The sequence below is a fragment of the Schistocerca piceifrons genome, chromosome 4 (assembly GCF_021461385.2).
Source record: "Schistocerca piceifrons isolate TAMUIC-IGC-003096 chromosome 4, iqSchPice1.1, whole genome shotgun sequence".
Taxonomy (NCBI): domain Eukaryota; kingdom Metazoa; phylum Arthropoda; class Insecta; order Orthoptera; family Acrididae; genus Schistocerca; species Schistocerca piceifrons.
The window spans coordinates 502,990,164-503,008,953 of record NC_060141.1 but is presented as its reverse complement, the minus strand read 5'-3'; the positions used below and the strand labels follow the sequence as shown (position 1 = coordinate 503,008,953).

At 46.5% G+C, this 18,790-nt stretch overlaps 1 protein-coding gene across 3 annotated transcripts in view; it reads left to right on the top strand.

The window, feature by feature from the left end:
• The window catches only part of LOC124794698 (irregular chiasm C-roughest protein), a 1,925,819-nt gene that overhangs the window by 1,318,658 nt on the left and 588,371 nt on the right, over positions 1–18,790 (top strand). For all 3 annotated transcript variants that reach the window (XM_047258262.1, XM_047258263.1, XM_047258264.1), the window contains exon 4: positions 8,637–8,697. The gene's annotated coding sequence lies outside the window, so the exon portion shown is untranslated. The remainder of the gene's footprint in view (positions 1–8,636; positions 8,698–18,790) is intronic.

The window sequence follows — 18,790 nt, the reverse complement described above, 5'->3', positions numbered from 1 at the left end:
ACCACAATCTCTACCAGGACTACAGTGGGTCTGCTCTGTGATGACCTACCTACCAATATTCATCAAAACTTCGACTGACTCTGCAGTGGGTTTGCTCTGTTGTGGCCCATTACCTGTCAGCATGTCGAGAATCAGCACTGACTTTCCGTTGGAAGGACAACACTACTTCTTCAAGACTGCATGGAAATCCACTACTTCCGTGTGCATTTTCTTCTACTGCTTGGACTTTGAGAAAAACTCTGCATTTTTACTGTGATGAACAATGTGGACTGTCTTTATGGACTGTGAGAAATTTTGATCTTTTGACCAACATAATATTAATAAGTGTGTGCATTTTATATCTTTGTTACTGTAATTGTGAAAAATTTTTGTCAAATCTGTATTGGCCAGTGCCCAACACCATTTGTAAAAATTTTTGTGGGGAGCATGGGGGCTATGTAAGTAGGCTGTTTATGTTTTCTCTATGTAAGTAGGCTGTTTATGTTTTCTCTATGTAAGTAGGCTGTTTAGGTTTTTTATTGGTAACGCCACCTCTGTATGACAATCACTGGCTGTGCTGTGGGCAGTCTGTGTCTGCTTTGCATTGTTGTAATACCCGCCATTGTAGTGTTAGGCACCTGGCTGTGAACAGCGCGTAGCGTTGCGCAGTTGGAGGTGAGCCGCCAGCAGTGGTGGATGTGGAGAGAGAGATGGCGGAGTTTTGAAATTTTTCATGAACTGCTATATTTATATATGATGATATCAAGGTAAATACATTGTTTGTTCTCTATTAATATCTTTCATTTGCTAACTATCCCTATCAGTAGTTAGTGCCTTCCATAGTTTGAATCTTCTATTTAGCTGGCAGTAGTGGCGCTCGCTGTATTGCAGTAGTTTGAGCAGCGAAGATTTTTGTGAGGTAAGTGATTTGTGAAAGGTATAGTTTAATGTTAGTCAGGGCCATTCTTTTGTAGGGAATTTTAAAAGTCAGATTGCGTTGCGCTAACAAAATATTGTGTGTCAGGTTAAGCACAGTCGTGTATAATTGTTCTAAAGGGGAAGTCTCGAGTGTATAATTGTTCAAAGGGGACGTTTCAAAGTTAGACGAGTTTCGTTCTTTGTAGTTTTCTCGGTTGATGCTTATTTCGTGAGATATTTGGCCTGGTCACTATCAATGGACCACCCTGTATATACGGACTCTAAACAAGGAAGTGTTGTCTAGTTACAACTAACGTACATTGCTACCAGCGAGCCTAAAGTTAAACCACGTAGACAGTCACACATACAGGAAATTTAAACAACCAGGAAACTTACAGTAGTAAACAATCATTACTACCGTAATAGAAGGACCACTTACAAGATTGCGTAATTGTGTGCTTTCAAGGAGATAATTAGAACTCTGACTACCTCTATCGCTACGAGGTAGGCTGTCGATCAGTCTGTGATCCGGCAGATAACAACTAAAGACACCGGTAACGCCGGTAGGTATTCGCTCAGTGGTATTAGGATGGGCCAGAGTTCAGCGACAGTTAAGCTGGAGAAACTGAGTTTGGTGCAGTCCCGGTCTTTTGAAACCGCAGTGTATTTCTGCAGCCTGGGAGGCGGGGCCGTGCGGCAGCGTGGTGATTAAGAGATGGCGACAGAGGGCGGCCGGCACCTGCCATTAGACCCGCCGCGAGTCTTCCGTGTGTGATCAATCAGGCCGGGCGCCCGCCTTAAACGCCTGCTGCTGTAATTGCGGCGGCTCTAACGAGGCGCGCCAATCGATGCCCGGCACGGCGCTGTTTGCACTCTGCTCGCCGGCCGCGCACCGCCTCGCAGCCCGCCCCCACCTCCCCCGACCTTTTTCCCGAATCACTGCGCACAGATTGCCGCGCTCCGCCGTCGGATGTTTGACCCGCCGCCGGGCGAGCAGCCGCTGCCTGGCGGTAGGCGGCACGGTGGACTGGCAACCGCGACACATCAACGAAAATATTAGCGAATACACAGGAAAACATGCAAGCACAGCACATAGCAGTGGTATGTAAACTGTGCGGGAACCAGAAAAGAGCAAGCTGCTAGCATCTGGAACCTGATGCTGCAGACATCTTGACATTTACACTAATAGGCCAAAAAGTTATGACCACTGCTCACCTCAAGATTCAGCCTAGTGGCGTTTCAAGCACGTGATGCGGCAAGGCAAGTACACTAATGGCCATTAAAATTGCTACACCAAGAAGAAATGCAGACGATAAACGGGTATTCATTTGACAAATATATTATACTACAACTGACATGTGATTACATTTTCACGCAATTTGGGTGCATGGATCCTGAGAAATCAGTACCCAGAACAACCACCTCTGGCCGTAATAACGGCATTCATACTCCTGGGCATTGAGTCAAACAGAGCTTCGATGGCGTCTACAGGTACAGCTGCCCATGCAGCTTCAACATGATACCACAGTTCATCAACAGTAGTGACTGGCGTATTGTGACGAGCCAGTTGCTCGGCCACCATTGACCAGACGTTTTCAGTTGATGAGAGATCTGGAGAATGTGCTGGCCAGGGCAGCAGCCCATTTTCTGTATCCAGAAAGGTCTGTACAGGACCTGCAACATGTGGTCGTGCATTATCCTGCTGAAATGTAGGGTTTCGCAGGGATCGAATGAAGGGTAGAACCACGGGTGATGACACATCTGAAATGTAACCTCCACTGTTCAAAGTTCCGTCAATGCGAACAAGAGGTGACCGAGACGTGTAACCAATGGCACACCATACCATCACGAAGGGTGATACGCCAGTATGGCGATGACGAATACACGCTTCCAATGTGCGTTCACCGCGATGTCGCCAAACACGGATGCGACCATCATGATGCTTAAACAGAACCTGGATTCGCCCGAAAAAATGACGTTTTGTCATTCGCGCGCCCAGGTTCGTCGTCGAGTATACCACCGCAGGCGCTTCTGTCTATGATGCAGCGTCAAGGGTAACTACAGACACGGTCTCCGAGCTGATAGTCCATGCCGCTGCAAACGTCGTCGAACTATTCGTGCAGATGGCTGTTGTCTTGCTAACGTCCCCATCAGTTGACTCAGGGATCAAGACGTGGCTGCACGATCCGTTACAGCCATGCGGATAAGATGCCTGTCATCTCGACTGCTAGTGATACGAGGCAGTTGGGATCCAGCACGGCGTTCCGTATTACCCTCCTCAGCCCACCGATTCCATATTCTGCTAACAGTCATTGGATCTCGACCAATGCGAGCAGCAATGTCGCTATACGATAAACTGCAATCGCTATAGGCTACAATCCGACCTTGATCAAAGTCGGGAATGTGAGGGTACGCATTTCTCCTCCTTACACGAGGCATCACAACAACGTTTCACCAGGCAACGCCGGTCAACTGCTGTTTGTGTATTAGAAATCGGTTGGAAACGTTCCTCATGTCAGTACGTTGTAGGTGTGGGGAATGGTTCTAGTGACGATATCGGCCACAATTGGGGAATGCGCTGACATAAGCGACTTTGACAAAGGGCAGATTGTTGTGGCCCGGTGCCTGGGTACGAGCACGTAGCAAATAGTGAAACTGGTCGGCTGTTGCGTGCTATTATCATCAGCATCTATGGAAAGTGGTTGAAGGGCGGCAAATGCACGAGTGGGTAGCGAGGTATTGAACGTCCATGCCTCATCACAGAATGTGGAGACAGGGACTCGCACACTCTGTAAATCAGAATAAACGGCGATCTGTTACAGGTTTAAATGTAAATGTCGTGTGACTAGGGCCTCCTGTCGGGTAGACCGTTCGCTGGGTGCAAGTCTTTCGATTTGACGCCACTTCGGCGATTTGCGCGTCGGTGGGGATGAAATGATGACGATTAGGACAACAAAACACCCAGTCCCTGAGCGGAGAAAATCTCCGACCCAGCCGGAAATCGAACCCGGGTCCTTGGGTTTGACATTCTGTCGCGCTGACCACTCAGCTACCAGGGTCAGATTATTACAGGTTGACGACAGGGTACAGTGCTCGTGCAGGCGTAAGACTCCTCGAGGCATGTACTGCAACACTGAAGCAGGCCGGTGGGGGAAGATATTATGCTGTGCGAGATATTTACCTGGGCTCCCGTGGGACCTGTCGTAATTGTCGAAGGCACCATGACAGTTGTGGATTACGAGAAAATTGTTGCAGACCACCTGCATCCCTTCATGCAAGATGTCTTCCCCGACTGAGATGTCATCTTCCAGCAGGATAATAGTCCTTATCACATAGGCAAGAACCGTACCACGGTGGATTGAGGAGCATGGTAGCGAACTAACGTTGATGTCTCCGACAGCAAATTTGCCCATTATGAACCCTGTGGAACACATGTGGGACGCTATCGGGTGCCATCTCCGCGCGCACAAACCACTCGCCTTCATTTACGGGAATACCGTGACCTGTGCGTAGACATTCGGTACCACATACCTCCGGAAATCTAGCAAGTACTTGTTAAATCCATCCAGTGCACAATCGCTGCTGTTCACTGGTAAGCAAGTGGTTACAAAGTTTCGGATCATTAGTGTATTTATTCATCCCTGCCATTGTAGCTTAGCAGAGACCCGCCAGGCTAGCCGAGAACGCTAACGCGTTGCTTCCTCAACTCGGGTAGGCGCGCCGGCCACGGATCGAATCCGCCCGGCGGGTTAACGACGAGGGCCGGTGTGCTGTCCAGCCTGGATGAGGTTTTTAGGCGGTTTCCCACATTCCGCTAGATGAATACCGGGCTGGTCCCCAAGTTCGGCCTCAGTTACACGGCTCGCAGGCATCTGAACACATTCGCACTATTCCATGGATTACACTCGACGCAGAAAGTTGGGGTATACTAATTCCGTCCTGGGGGTAAGGGGTGGCGGCAGGAAGTACATCCGGCCACCCCTTAAACATTAACATGCCAAATCCGATTAACGATGGCTGACCCTGCGTAACTGCGGGACAAGGCTCAAGCGATAGAACTGTAGCTTAGCAGAGCTATACTGAATAGTCTTAGGAAACCAGGAATGTCTAAATAAGCATGGGAGAGACCAAGAGGTCTTAATATTCCAAAGGAACACATAGCTTGGAATATCCTGTCTTTATTGTGTTTTAGTATCTTAGGTGATCCAAGATGAAGATATAGATATTTGTGTTCACTGATGGAGGGGAGAGGGGGGGGGGGGGACTGGAACCGCACCATTTCGGAATACGAGTCCAGAGTCTTACTACTGAGCTATCTCGTCCAGCAGAAAGTGGAAGGAGAAGAGAGAAAGACAGGGGGGGCACAAAAAAGATGGGAAGAGGGAGTGGGAAAGAGGAGCAGAGACACGAAGAAATAGGCTTGAGGGGGGGGGGAGGGTTGGTCAGGAAGAGAGACAGGTAGGGGAGGAAGAGAAGGGACAGAAAGAAAGAAAAGGACAGGGGGAAGCATGGAGGAAAATAAGAAATAGGTAGAAATACAGAGAACGAAAAGTGGTAGAGGATGGCCGGCCGGAGTGGCCGTGCGGTTCTAGGCGCTCCAGTCTGGAGCCGAGCGACCGCTACGGTCACAGGTTCGAATCCTGCCTCGGGCACGGATGTGTGTAATGTCTTTAGGTTAGTTAGGTTTAATTAGTTCTAAGTTCTAGGCGACTGATGACCTCAGAAGTTAAATCGCGTAGTGCTCAGAGCCATTTGGTAGAGGATGAAGTACATAAGGTACAGGGGTCAAAGATAGAGAAGAACTGTAAGAAAGAAAAAGAGTGAGGGGATAAACTGTTTGAAAAATAATTTTGGTGAGTAAGAAAAAATTAAAAAAGGGAGACGTCGAGTAAGTAAAAGAGAAAGGGATCGAAAAGTAATTACATCGAAATAAAAATTCGCAGATTTTCCTCCGTTTCATTTGATTACCTCTTCTTATTGTAGTTCGTAGTGTCTAGCACCTATGTTAGCCGTTTGTGAGTCTTTATCGATCCAGTAATTGAAATAAGGTGCTTTATTCAGTGCTACCTGAATACCTGGACTTTCCCGTGTTTGATGAGTATTCGGTGTCAGGGCTGCGGAAAAAATCGCTGAACCGCGCTCCTCGTGCTGGCAGCGAAGAAGCGAGAAGGGAAAAATTGGCCAATTTCGGAGTAATACTCGGGTGCAAATTCCACTGACGAGGAGATACGAGCCAGTGGCGGCTGGGTGCCGCATACCTAGTCCAGTCGCAGCGGCGGCCCACTAAATTCAGTCGCTACCCGCCCCTAGGCGTGCTGGCGCACAGCGCGCGGGCCTCGATGAATTTACCGCCACATAAACAATCTCTCCCGCAGCGCGGCTGCCTTCCCGGGTGCGGCAAATTGCCGGCAGGGCGCTGTAGCAGGTGGCCCGACGTCAGGAAGGCGCGCCGCTGGATCCCCGCCCAAATGCCTGCTGCCTGCTGCCCGCTGCATCTGCGCTACGCACGGAAACCTATCGCCAAGGCGCCGTCGCCTGCACGCAAACGGACATGCTACCCGCATTGCTTACTTTTTAACTTTGTCTGCCTCCCCTGCTGTGCATCGTATGCTCTTCTGCTGTGCAAGTCGTCAGTATGAAGCGCTGTCTTATACCGTGTGTACCACAGTCAGTAGAATACATGGTGCGGATCAGGAGTGTGTGTGTGTGTGTGTGTGTGTGTGTGTGTGTGTGTGTGTGTGCTGTAGTAAAGAGCGTCGCTGACATGAAGCTGACCACTGCCGCAGGCAACTGCATTGTTACTGCTTCCTCCAGGAAGACTAGATTGTTTACGTGAGTGTGCGTTCTTATCACTGATTAACCATCAAGTGCAGAGTTAGGCTATAGTTATCAGTGCACTGAGGGATTCTGCAACTATGTTCTGAATTGTCTTCGAAGAAAAATAATGGTTTGCACTAGGATCGAGACTTGTACTAACCTCTACAGATTCGAAAAAATATTAGAAATTAAGTTTCACGCAATTCCCAAGAACAGTAAGTAGAAAGACAAGTGGATGAATGCTTGTAAACGTGCCGATTCGTTTTGGATGAATGCTTGTGAATGTATCGATTATTTCTCAGTTGCTTATGCTTGTGGGTTCCCAATACATTTTGCTAATTCGGATTACGAAACGGTTTTGCAAAGTGAAATGCTGAATCTTCCTCACAATTCGGGTTGAAGCCTGATATTGTTTCAGCTCTATATCACCTGCTCTTGGAAATGAATGTTCAAATGTTCAAATGTGTGTGAATTCGTATGAGACTTAACTGCTAAGGTCATCAGTCCCTAAGCTTACACACTACTTAACCTAAATTATTATAAGGACAAGCACACACACCCATGTCCGAGGGAGGACTCTAACCTCCACCGGGACCAGCCGCACAGTCCATGACTACAGTGAAAATGAATGTAAGGGGTAGTAATGTGCCTATTAATTTGAGAAAAAAGCAGGCACGAAAACAAATTTACCACTAATAAGTTGAAGAAATTTTAGAAGTGAATATGTTACCAACTAATGGATAAACTTCTAGTAGGGCTAACATTAACTTTGAAAACGAACAATGCTGTGAATACAGCTACGTTCGTTTGTATCAACAATTAGAAATTATGGATAAAGTAATAAAAGAACTTAGGCAAGGTCGTCTCTCTCGGTGTATCACCGAGTAACTTAAAATTAAATACTTTCCAAATAAGCTTGACTGTTGTTTTTGAGGCTGTCAATAAGGTGCGGTAATTAAAGAGCTGTGAACTGAAGTACGAATATGTTTATGTAATCTAAGTTCACTTCTCAAATAATTCTTAGTCATTGGTATTTATTCTACAAAATTGAACTTTTCCTTGTCGTCCTTCCAACTAATTTCATTGCTTTACCAAAGACATATCTTACTGTCCCCAAATGCTCTTCGGCGCGTCTGTAGCTTAATGTCTTTACTTCTGTAGCATCTTTCAAACTAATGTTGTTCTTACTTACGTTAGCTGGGCCGCGTTTTATACGTGTTAAGCGTGAGTGCTACCATGAAATGTAGGATGGAGTGTATTTAACCAGTTTTTCGAGAACTTCACAACGCTCACGTAGTGCTCTGCCAAAACGTCGAAATTTTTAAATTTCTATCGGAAATATACGATTAATGTGTCACACATAAATATATACAACATTAGTTGTTCGCACGCTTCATGTTTTATCAATCTTAATACCATTTCAGATATGTTTCTGCGAAACACAAAAAATTCGCTCATGAGTTTATAGATTTTTAAACAAGATTCTTCTTTAACAGCTCAAATTCAGTAACTACTACCACAAAAGTCCAAACGGGAAAGCAAGAAAGGTCTATAAGAGCCATCTGAAGATAGATTTCTATGAAATCCAAAACTGATAATGGTTCGATTAAAATAACCTTTTCCAAAACATACTTGAGGCTGGTTCCTGTTTCAAATTATTGTGATTTTGTTCATTCTCCACAGTACTGGATATGTTCAGGAGGAACCACCAAGCACGCTCTGTGTAATAGAATTTGGCATATTAGCATCACAATACCACACGATTTTACTTTTTCAAGTAAGATATAAAAACACCAAATGTAGGTGTGATTTTGTCCTAATAATGTTTCCATTTTCGTAATCGCTAACATTGAAGTACATTTCTCGCCACCTTAGCAGTTACTCACAACTTGTGCTCAATGTTCCGTTTCTTTTTGTTCCAGATTATGAGAGGGCGGCCATCTATCCCCGGTCCTCGCCTGCCGTATTGAACGATTAGCAACGGTAAGGCGCCAGCGAGAAAGTCTGTAATGTTTCTCTCTCTGTGTCTCTCTATCGCACACGTCTATCTCATGTATGTATGTGGCGGCCACGACCTCTGCGACCAGCTCTGCGCGTTCCCAGCCCATTAGCATCCTGCCGAATCCATTAATGTGTGGCCTCGCCTGCCCCACGATGGGTTTCCGTGACAACCACCGGCAAAACCGAATTAGCTGCCACTGGCGGCCGAGCGTGCCCGCAGTTTCAATTACTCCTACCTGCGACTGGGCGCTAGTTTATGACTGGCGATCCACATAACTTCTTAGTTTAATCCATTTCATCACACATTGTTCCGACATGTCACTCTTACTAAACACCCCCTTATTTTCGGTTAGAAAGCTTTATACTAACACATCTGAAATTATGTTAAAACATTATACACTGAATTCATGTCAATTCATATCCAACATTTGGTCTGCTCTTGTATCTAGATTACAGACTGAAAGAAAATAGTAAATAAATATTGATTTATGTTGGAGCCAGGGGAAAAAACAGTGTCACATGCGCTAAGGAAGCACGAAAAGCTGCTGTGCAGTTACAACATATGTTGGAAATGGCGTCCAAGGGCGATTATACAAGTCTGAACCCGCTTAATAGTACTGAAAGAAACTTTATGCAGATATGATTGTGATATGCTTCTCACGTACGCAGTTATTTCAGTTTCTACATCAAAAATCGTGTGTGGGCGATTGCGATACACTACAAATTTTGCTGCTCACCAAATAAAAATTTCTAGTGGACTAAGGTCCAGCGAGTGAAAGGGCCATAGGTTTTTTTTTATATGTATATATCAACCGTTCCCCAAACAATTCGTTCAGAAGACTCGAACTGTTGTTAGCTGTGTGCGGAGTAGCTCCACCTTAACATTACCAAATAAGCAGCAACCAGTCGCAACTACTGGTTGCTGCTTATTTGGTAATGTTATGGTTTACGGTCGCTGCACAACTTGGGAACCACATGGAGCCCACTATTCATTAGCTCCACCTTGTTAAAACCATTAGTAGTTGATTGCGTTTTTCTTTAGCTGGCCAGTGAAATCGTGGGTTATCAAACAATAACATTCACTGCTCACGGCTTCTTCAAAGAAATATAGGTCTAGTAATGCGCCGTCTGAATACTGCTATCAGCACTCCAGTTTTCTGATCATGTTGTGGCGTTTCAAGCACAGCACGAAGATTCTCCGTTGACCATAGTGGTGGGTTTTGTGTGTTCTGTGAGCAGAGAGGTAGAACCAGGCTCGTCTGTATAGAAGATGACATCAAGAATATCAATGACATTCCTCTCAATAAAAGATGTAAACCATTGTTTGTAACAGATTTGCCTTTCATGATCGGCATCTTTCAGTTCTTGCACTGCCGTCTCTTTATACGGCAACAATTTCAAGGTTTGCCAAACCACTTCACGCACGGTTGCAAGCGTCGTATGTTTTTCTTGCGCCAACTTGCGCAATTATTTTCCAGGGCTCTGCTGCACATAGTCATAAATATCCAACAACTTATTTTCGTTTACTGAAGATGGTCTTTCGGTTTCTTGGGCATCTAACACTAAGAATGTCTCTCGAAATTAGTGAATAAGTTGGACGAACCGCATTACAATGAAGTATAGCTGTTTCCGAAAATTTTTCAACAAATGCCTTCTGCACAAAAGCTATGTATTCATCAACATGTCAAAACACATGTACTACAAGGAAAACTCGTTTTTCATTTGAAAGCATCATATTTAAAATCAAATTAGACATCTGAACGCTAACCATGGTATTCAGAAGCTTTAACCAACATCACCAAACCCTCAATATTAAGCAAAAGTAGAACGAATTAAAAGAAGTAATCATGTGTCTATGAAGAACCATTCTTGCCGACTTGTCTCCTGGCAACTTCAAATGTATTCTATATTCGTAGTTCAGTACACAGTGACTTTCCAGACGCACTGTACCTCTGTTAACGAAGGTCCTGTCTCGTCTTTATTTCTCAAGTTTAGGTTTCACTGAACCGGAGAAAAGAAATGGCTCTGAGCACTATGGGACTCAACTGCTGAGGTCATAAGTCCCCTAGAACTTAGAACTACTTAAACCTAACTAACCTAAGGACAACACACACATCCATGCCCGAGGCAGGATTCAAACCTGCGACCGTAGCGGTCGCGCGGTTCCAGACTGTAGCGCCAGAACCGCTCGGCCACCAGCGGCCGGCTGAACCGGAGAGAGATTTGTGAGATGTGTTCCGTAACTTTTTAAAAAGATATCTCTTTTGTCTTAGGGTCACGAAAGGAGAACAGTGGTGCAATAAAAGCAGTAACGCTCCATCTGCGACAACAAGTCGTGAATTCTAAACGGCTCTAAATCCCGCCGTAGACATGTTTATATATTGGTTTTCAGGGCAACGATACCAACGTCCATACGGCAGACAGTTCTTTGCTATCAAGTGTAAGCAGTTTACAAGCACGTGCCTCTCACACATCGCCCACTCATGACGTCGCACCACCTGAAGGATTCATTTTCAGTGAGTAGTTCCTAATTTCAAATAATTCAACTTAAGAGACCTGCTACGACACCATATTTATAAAGTTGGCGTAACCGCAGTGAACGGTGTTCGTAAAGTTGTAATTATCACCTCGAAAAAATTAAGCTTCTGCCACGAAAGTTCGTCGGAATGCACAATGGACATGAATAGATGCACGTGATCAGGGGGTGCTTACGTACGTGTCACCTATCAGAGTGGTACCTACACGTATCCAACGGTACACGTCCCATACTATTACAGAGCCTCCACTAGGTTGAACAGTCCCCTGCTGACATGCAGCGTTCTTGGATCCATGTGGTTGTCTCCATGCTAGTACACGTCCATCCGCTCGAAACAATTTGAAACGAGATTCGTCCGACCAGACAACACATCTCCAGTCTTCATCAGTCCAATGTCGGTGTTGAAAGCTTTGTGACGTGCAGTCATCAAGGTTACACGAATGGGCCTTCGGCTCTTGAAAGCCCATATCGATGATGTTTCGTTGAATGGTTCGCACGCTGGCACTTTTTGATGGCCCAGCATTGAAATCAGCAGCAATTTTCGGAAAGATTGCACTTCTGTTACGTTGCACGGCTGTCTTCAGTCGTTGTCGGTCCCGTTGCCGGACCTTTTTCCGAGGGCAGTGATGTCGGAGACTTGACGTTTTACCGGATTCCTGATATTCAAGGTACACGCTTGAAATGGTCTTACGGGAAAATCCCCACTGCATCGCTACCTCGGAGATGCTGTGTCCAATCGCTCGTTAACCGACTGTAACACCACGTTCAAACTCACTATATAGGCCGATCGCAGCGCCGTACTCTGCCTGTTAACATATCTTTGTATTTGAAAGTGTGTGCCTGCACCAGTTTCTTTTACGCTTCAGTGTGTATGGACACACACACACACACACTCCCAAAATATTTTTATGGGACTTTTATAACAACATTGTCCAGAAATATATTAGCATAGTTCCAAACCACCCGTTTTGACCATGCTTTTTCGAAGTTTGCTTATTAGGTGAATGCCTGAACTAGTAGTCTCTTCCCACACACTCTCCATTAGGATCCCCTTTGTGCCATTCCCAGTCTGCTGGGACTCTGGGGTGAAAAAAACGCCACAATTCATTGGGATGGGTCTCAAACAGCTCGGTCCCCCCTCGGAGTAGAGAATAAACTAAAATTAAATTAAATTAAAATTCAAATGTGCTGTGGGTCACCATTCGAGGCTATAAACAGGTGATATACAAGTGATGAAGAGAACCTTCGCAAGTCTGGCCCGCGAAGCAGCCGAGGTGGTTTCCGCCGTGCCGTGCGGATCCGAGTGGCCCCCTCGGGGAGTCAGCCGCTGGCCGCAGCGGCCGTCACCGGCCAGCCGTAAGTCCGTCCTCCGCCATTGGCCCTTTCTCTCGCCCACTCTGGCGCGCCTTCACACCCTCCGTTTACTTCCCAATCCTTTCTCATCAGGTGCTCAATCTCTGTGCTCAATTTAACCTGTTTTCTTCATCCCCGGCTTCGACGCCTCCGCGTCTCAGGTCGAGATCGGGAGCTCTGTAACTCTAGCGCTATCTCCCACCTCCCACAAGTGGCCACCTAGAGGGCTTTGCCTCACTCGCCACCCCTCTGGCCGAACAGCCACCGTGAGCCCTCGTCGGTTTCTGAGACGTGAAAGAACTGCGGTATCACAACATTACCTCGTACACATTCTTAGCATCTCTCTGGAAAGCTGTTGCTACGCTACCAGAACACCATATTCGGTTTTCGATAAGCTGTTCACTCCGTTTTATATTACAGTGTAGTTGGAAGAATGACCTCACATAAGTCGAGCCTGTGCATGTTAGAATGCTCATTGCATCATAACTCCCTTCCGTATCCGTCATCATCATCTTCGTCATCTTCATGTTGAGCCTTATCTCAATAGTTTTATTAATTGTTTATTTCCGTATTTCACAGAGAACATTCACGACAGTCGTTATGGTTTGGAACGCGTTAACTCAAAGGAAGATTGAGTAGACCATTTAAGAAGTGTGTTGTAATGTAGCTTCTTGCTGGTCGTTTACAGATAATTGACTGCGTATTTGTACTCAAGAATTTTTCGGTTGTAAAGAAAGTCTTATTTAAGAGAAAAATGCTCTGAATTTTTGGCATTCTCACGAGATATCTAGCACCGCCAGTGACACGTGGACACCATCTCTTGCAGCATGGTGTACTGATGACGTCGCCGACCGATCACCACCTGTGGACAATAACCACTCACAACAGCAGCCACGATAGACAGTTGATCCTGAAGAAGAAGGCTGGTGGATTTCATCGAAAGCTCGATATTTCACCTTCATTTGACGCGAAAAAATGAAACCATCGGCTTCATTTGAAAACACTTCTGCGATCTGATACGAGATCGAACTTTCCTGCGATGACATCCTTGTTCAGAACATTCTCAGTTTATATGCTGCGTCAGATCTGGTAAAATCTGTGAGAAAACCCAGAAAAATGCTCTGAATAATTGGCATTCTCACGAGATTGCTGGCACCACCAGTGACACTTGGACACCATCTCTTGCAGCATGGCGTAATGACGACGTCGCCGATCGATCACAGACCACCTATGGACAATAACCGGTCACAACGGCAACGAGGAGAGTCAGTTGTTCCTGAGGAAGATGGCTGGTGGCTTTCATCAAAAGCTCGATATTTTACCTTCATTTGACGCGACAAATAAACCTAGATTGTTTTATACTTCCGCTGTCAGTCAGGCATTTTTTTTTTCTAGGGCAAGCTAATCAAAGTATTTTATAGCTGTGTACTTCACTTACTCTATGACAAAGTTAGATTCACTAGAAAGAACAGAAGATCATTTTCCCTTCGAGGTCTCTGTTATTCTCACACCACAAAGGATTTTTAAAAACAAATTTCATGAGTGAATAAGTGCATTGAGCGGCTGTGTTTAGTATTAGCAGTTGCACAACCAAAGACCTGCAAGATGTACGTGTGCGAACCCCACGCATAATTCCAACTACTTTCTTTTGTGCAATGAATAGTTGTTGCGGAGTACAACAGTTACCACAGAATATTATCCTGGAGATCATGAGTGATTAAAATTATGCAAAATATATGTCAACTTGCTGACTTCTGTTCTTCCAAGTTGACAGGTATTCTAAAGGAAAAATCAGCTGAATCTAGATGTTTTTGCAAATCCGCTTTAGTAGTGCATCGATTATCTGAATGCCGATCAACGGAAATACCGGTAAACCGAAAGCGCTGCATTCGGCTAACTCAAATTTGCGTGCGCGCCATACGATATATAGAAACTCCACTGGTGCTGCTGGCCAAAATGGTTCAAATGGCTCTAAGCACTATGGGACTTAAAATCTGAGGTCATCAGTCCCCTAGACTTAGAACTACTTAAACCTAACTAACCTAAGGACATCACACACATCCATGCCCGAGGCAGGATTCTAACCTTGCGACCGTAGCGGCAGCGCGGTTCCAGACTGAAGCGCATAGAACCGCTCGGCCACAGCGGCCGGCTGTTGCTGGCTATTTCGGCGGTATTTTCCCTTCCTTCCAACCATCATTGTTGCTGTTCTGGGTTGACGTTTCAATGTTCGATTTTGGCATGTTGTGTTATTGCTCATGTGATGGAAGCGTACAGGCCGGCCGCGGTGGTCTCGCGGTTCTAGGCGCGCAGTCCGGAACCGCGCGACTACTACGGTCGCAGGTTCGAATCCTGCCTCGGGCATGGATGTGTGTGATGTCCTTAGGTTAGTTAGGTTTAAGTAGTTCTAAGTTCTAGGGGACTGGTGACCGCAGCTGTTAGGTCCCATAGTGCTCAGAGCCATTTGAACCATTTTTTGGAAGCGTACAGACAAATGAGGAAAATGGCGGAAGACGAGGGCTTACAGGTTGGAAAATCTTGGAATAAGCTCCTTCCTTCAGGTGCGACTATCACTGCACCTGAAGAGCCACCCGTCAGTTTGTTGGGCTTTGCTGGGCTGGGTTCATTAAATAAAACAAAAAAATGTTCAAATTTGTGTGAATTCCTAAGGGACCAAACTGCAGAGGTCATCTGTCCCTAAACTTACACACTACTTAAATTAACTTATGCTAAGAACAACAAACACACCCATGGTATAAGATTCTCTTGGAAACAAGACATGTATATATCAATTCCGAGAAGACTGGGAGCTGTTTGAATACCACCGGTTTTTGTACACCATATTAGGCATCGTAGTGTGTTGTGCTTTCGGTATTTCCATATTTTCGTGTGCTTCCTGTACATCCATTCGAAATTCCTTAGTGTTAACAAGTCTTTGTCTCTTTGTTGGCTCTATTACCAAATTAATGCCTCGGGATACATCCAATCAACAAATCCCTTTTTTTTTTGTCAAGTTATAAGATGATATTTTTCCCAGATCGGTTTAGTATTTACTCTCTGTTTATTCGAACTACTCATCTATTCTAGTAAAGTCGGAAAGTACAAGGTTATAATCGTGGAGGTAGGTTGGAGAATTTAAAAAGGGAACTAGTTAAGTGCGGTGGCAGGAAGAACAGGATCTCTGAACAGGTAAATACAAGGTTATAAAGACAAAATCAAAGAGGACTGACGGCGTCTCTCTCAGCTTCGCCTTCAATGCCGCCAACCCGCAACGCATCTATGCGTAGCGGGTAGTCGTCATCTCAACCTCTGCGGACGGGCTGGTTTCCGCGGTATCCGGCGCAGCAAACACAGGGCCTCCGGGTAACCAGTTAGAGGGCGCAGAAGGCAGCAACCGCAGTCACTCCAGACATGCAACTCTTGCTGCGTCCTCCGCAACTCCGGTAGCCTATAGGAAGATTGTAACCTTCCCCCGCGTGAGGTTTTCTGCCCACTCGGAGCCGGCTAGAGCCAGTTCCGTCTTCGCCAGCCAGTGAATGATGTACCGTCTGGGCACCATCTCGGGCGGACGACATCCTCTTCATTATTCGAGCGGCTGTGCTCCAGCGACCTGTACACCACGCCTTTGTGTTTTACGCCATGGTAAGTCGTGTTGACCGTGAGATAGAACTTCGAAGATATGCTTTGTTTTCATTGGTCAAGAGAATGTTAACTACGTCCTGCAGGATCTGATTCAGTTTCTTTGAAGAACAGTTGTGTGTGACGAACTTTTCCTTCAAACTACTAAGAACAATTTCTGGAGGACGTTTATTTTCTCCTGTTGTAATGAATCAGAAACTGCAGACTGTTTTGTATTCGATTTTTACTTATTCATATACACAAAAGGAACTGCCGCCACGAATCCTGCAGGGCTGTCCATAAATCCGTAAGAGTACGACAGGGTGGAGATCTCTTCTGAACAGCGTGTTGCAAGGCATCCCAGGTATGCTCTTTAATGTTCATGTCTGGGGAGTTTGGTGGCCAACGGAAGTGTTTAAACTCCGAGCAGCGTTCCTGGAGCCACTCTGCAGCTATTTTGGACGTTTGGGGTGTCGCATCGTCCCGCTGGAGTATCCCGTGTCCGTCGGAATGTACAGTGGACATGAATGGAGGCAGGTGATCAGACAGGATTCGTACGTACGTGTCACCTGTCAGAGTCGTATCTAGACCTAATATGGGTCCCATATCACTCCAACTGCACACGCCCCACAACATTACTGAGCCACCACGAGCTTGTACAATCCCCTGATGACATGCAACGTCCATGGATTCATGAGGTTGTCTCCGTACCAGTGCACGTCCATCCGCTCGATACAGTTTGAAACGAGACTCGTCCGACCAGGCAACATTTTTCCAGTCATCAACAGACCAATGACGGTGTTGAGGGGCCCAGGCGAGGCGTAACACTTTGTGTCGTGCAGTCATCAAAGGTACACGAGTGGGTCTTCTGCTCTGAATACCCATATCGATGATGTTACTTTACACGGTTCGCACGCTGACATTTGTTGATGGGGCAGCACTGAAACCTGCAGCAATATGCGGAAGGCTTGCACTTCTGTCACGTTGAACGATTCTCCTCAATCGTCGTCGGTCCCGTTCTTGCAGGATCTTTTTCCGGCCGCAGCGATGTCGGAGATTCGATATTTTACCGAATTCCTGACATTCACGGTACACTCGTGAAATGGTCGTCTGGAAAAATCCCCACCTCATCGCTACCTCGGAGGTGCTGCGTCTCATCGCTCGTGCACCGACTGTAATGCCATGTTCAAACTCACTTAAATCTTGATAAGCTGTCAATGTAGCAGCAGTTAACAATCTCACAACTGCGCAAGACACTTGTATAGGCGTTGACGACAGCAGCGCCGTATTCCACCTGTTTACATATCTCTATATTTATATAAGCATGCCTATACCAGTTTCTTCGGTACCCGCCAGGGTAGCCGAGAGCACTAACGCGATACTTCCTGGACTCGGGTAGGCGCGCTGGCCCCGGATCGAATCCGCTCGGCGGATTAACGACGAGTGGCCATGTGCCGGCCAGCCTGGATGTGGTTTTTAGGTGGTTTTCCACATCCCGATAGGTGAATACCGGGCTGGTCCCCATGTTCCGCCTCAGTTACACGGCTCGCAGACGTCTGAACACATTCGCACTATGCCATGGATTACACTCGACGCAGACAGTTGGGGTACACTAATTGCGTCCCGGGAGGGGGGAGGGGGGCGGGGTGGCGGCAGGAAGGACATCCGGCCACCCCTTAAACATTAATATGCCAGATCCGATTAACGATGGCTGTAACTGCGGGACAAGGCTCAAGCGATAGAATACCAGTTTCTTCGGTGTTTCAGTGTAGTTGGCAGCACCCACCCCAACAATATATGCCTACTAGCTTCGCAGATAGTAAAGGGATTGAAAGAATGTATGAAGAAGTAGAAGAACTTATTCAGTAACGAAGCCAGACGGAAATATATTTGTGATGGAGGACTGGAATTAAGTCTTTGGGGCACGCTCAACCACTGAAGCGCTTATTATCCGTATCAGAAAGAGCTGATGGGAAGCTTCGTTTTCAGAATTCTGATGCAGTTAGTTGCAAATGCTCGAACGTGCTCTCACCTTACAGTGATTACAGGTAGCTGGCAGTCGGCTGGATTTCGAGAACAGCTCGGTGGCGGCCGCGACCGTAATGCCATTACACACGTCGGCGGCAGTGCGTCTTGCAGGGATGGGCTCGGCTTGCTGTTGGTGCAGCTAATTTGGGCGAACCGAAGCCGCCGGTAGCGGTAATTTGCGTGAACACCAGTTGCTATTGTAAGTGGATTAGTAGCCGCCTGGTTTGGGTGTAAGGGGGGGGGGGGGGCAGAGGATCGACGCGCGTCGGTCGGCTGTGGCTGCGGGGGAGGGATCGAGCCAGATATGGGGGCTCGGTGGAGCGGCCGGTTCACCAGCGCTTAGCCACGGCCAAGGGATCTCTATCTGCCTCACTGCCGGGACTCCGTCTTAAATGCAGTCCATTACACTGCAGAGCATTCTCGTGTTCTCTGCCGTGTACGGATGTTCGTCAGAATAATGACTGACTCGCGAAAGTTGATTGCCATTGCATTTCCAGGCAGATTAGAACTGTGTACCAGATGGGGAGTCACGAGGTCACT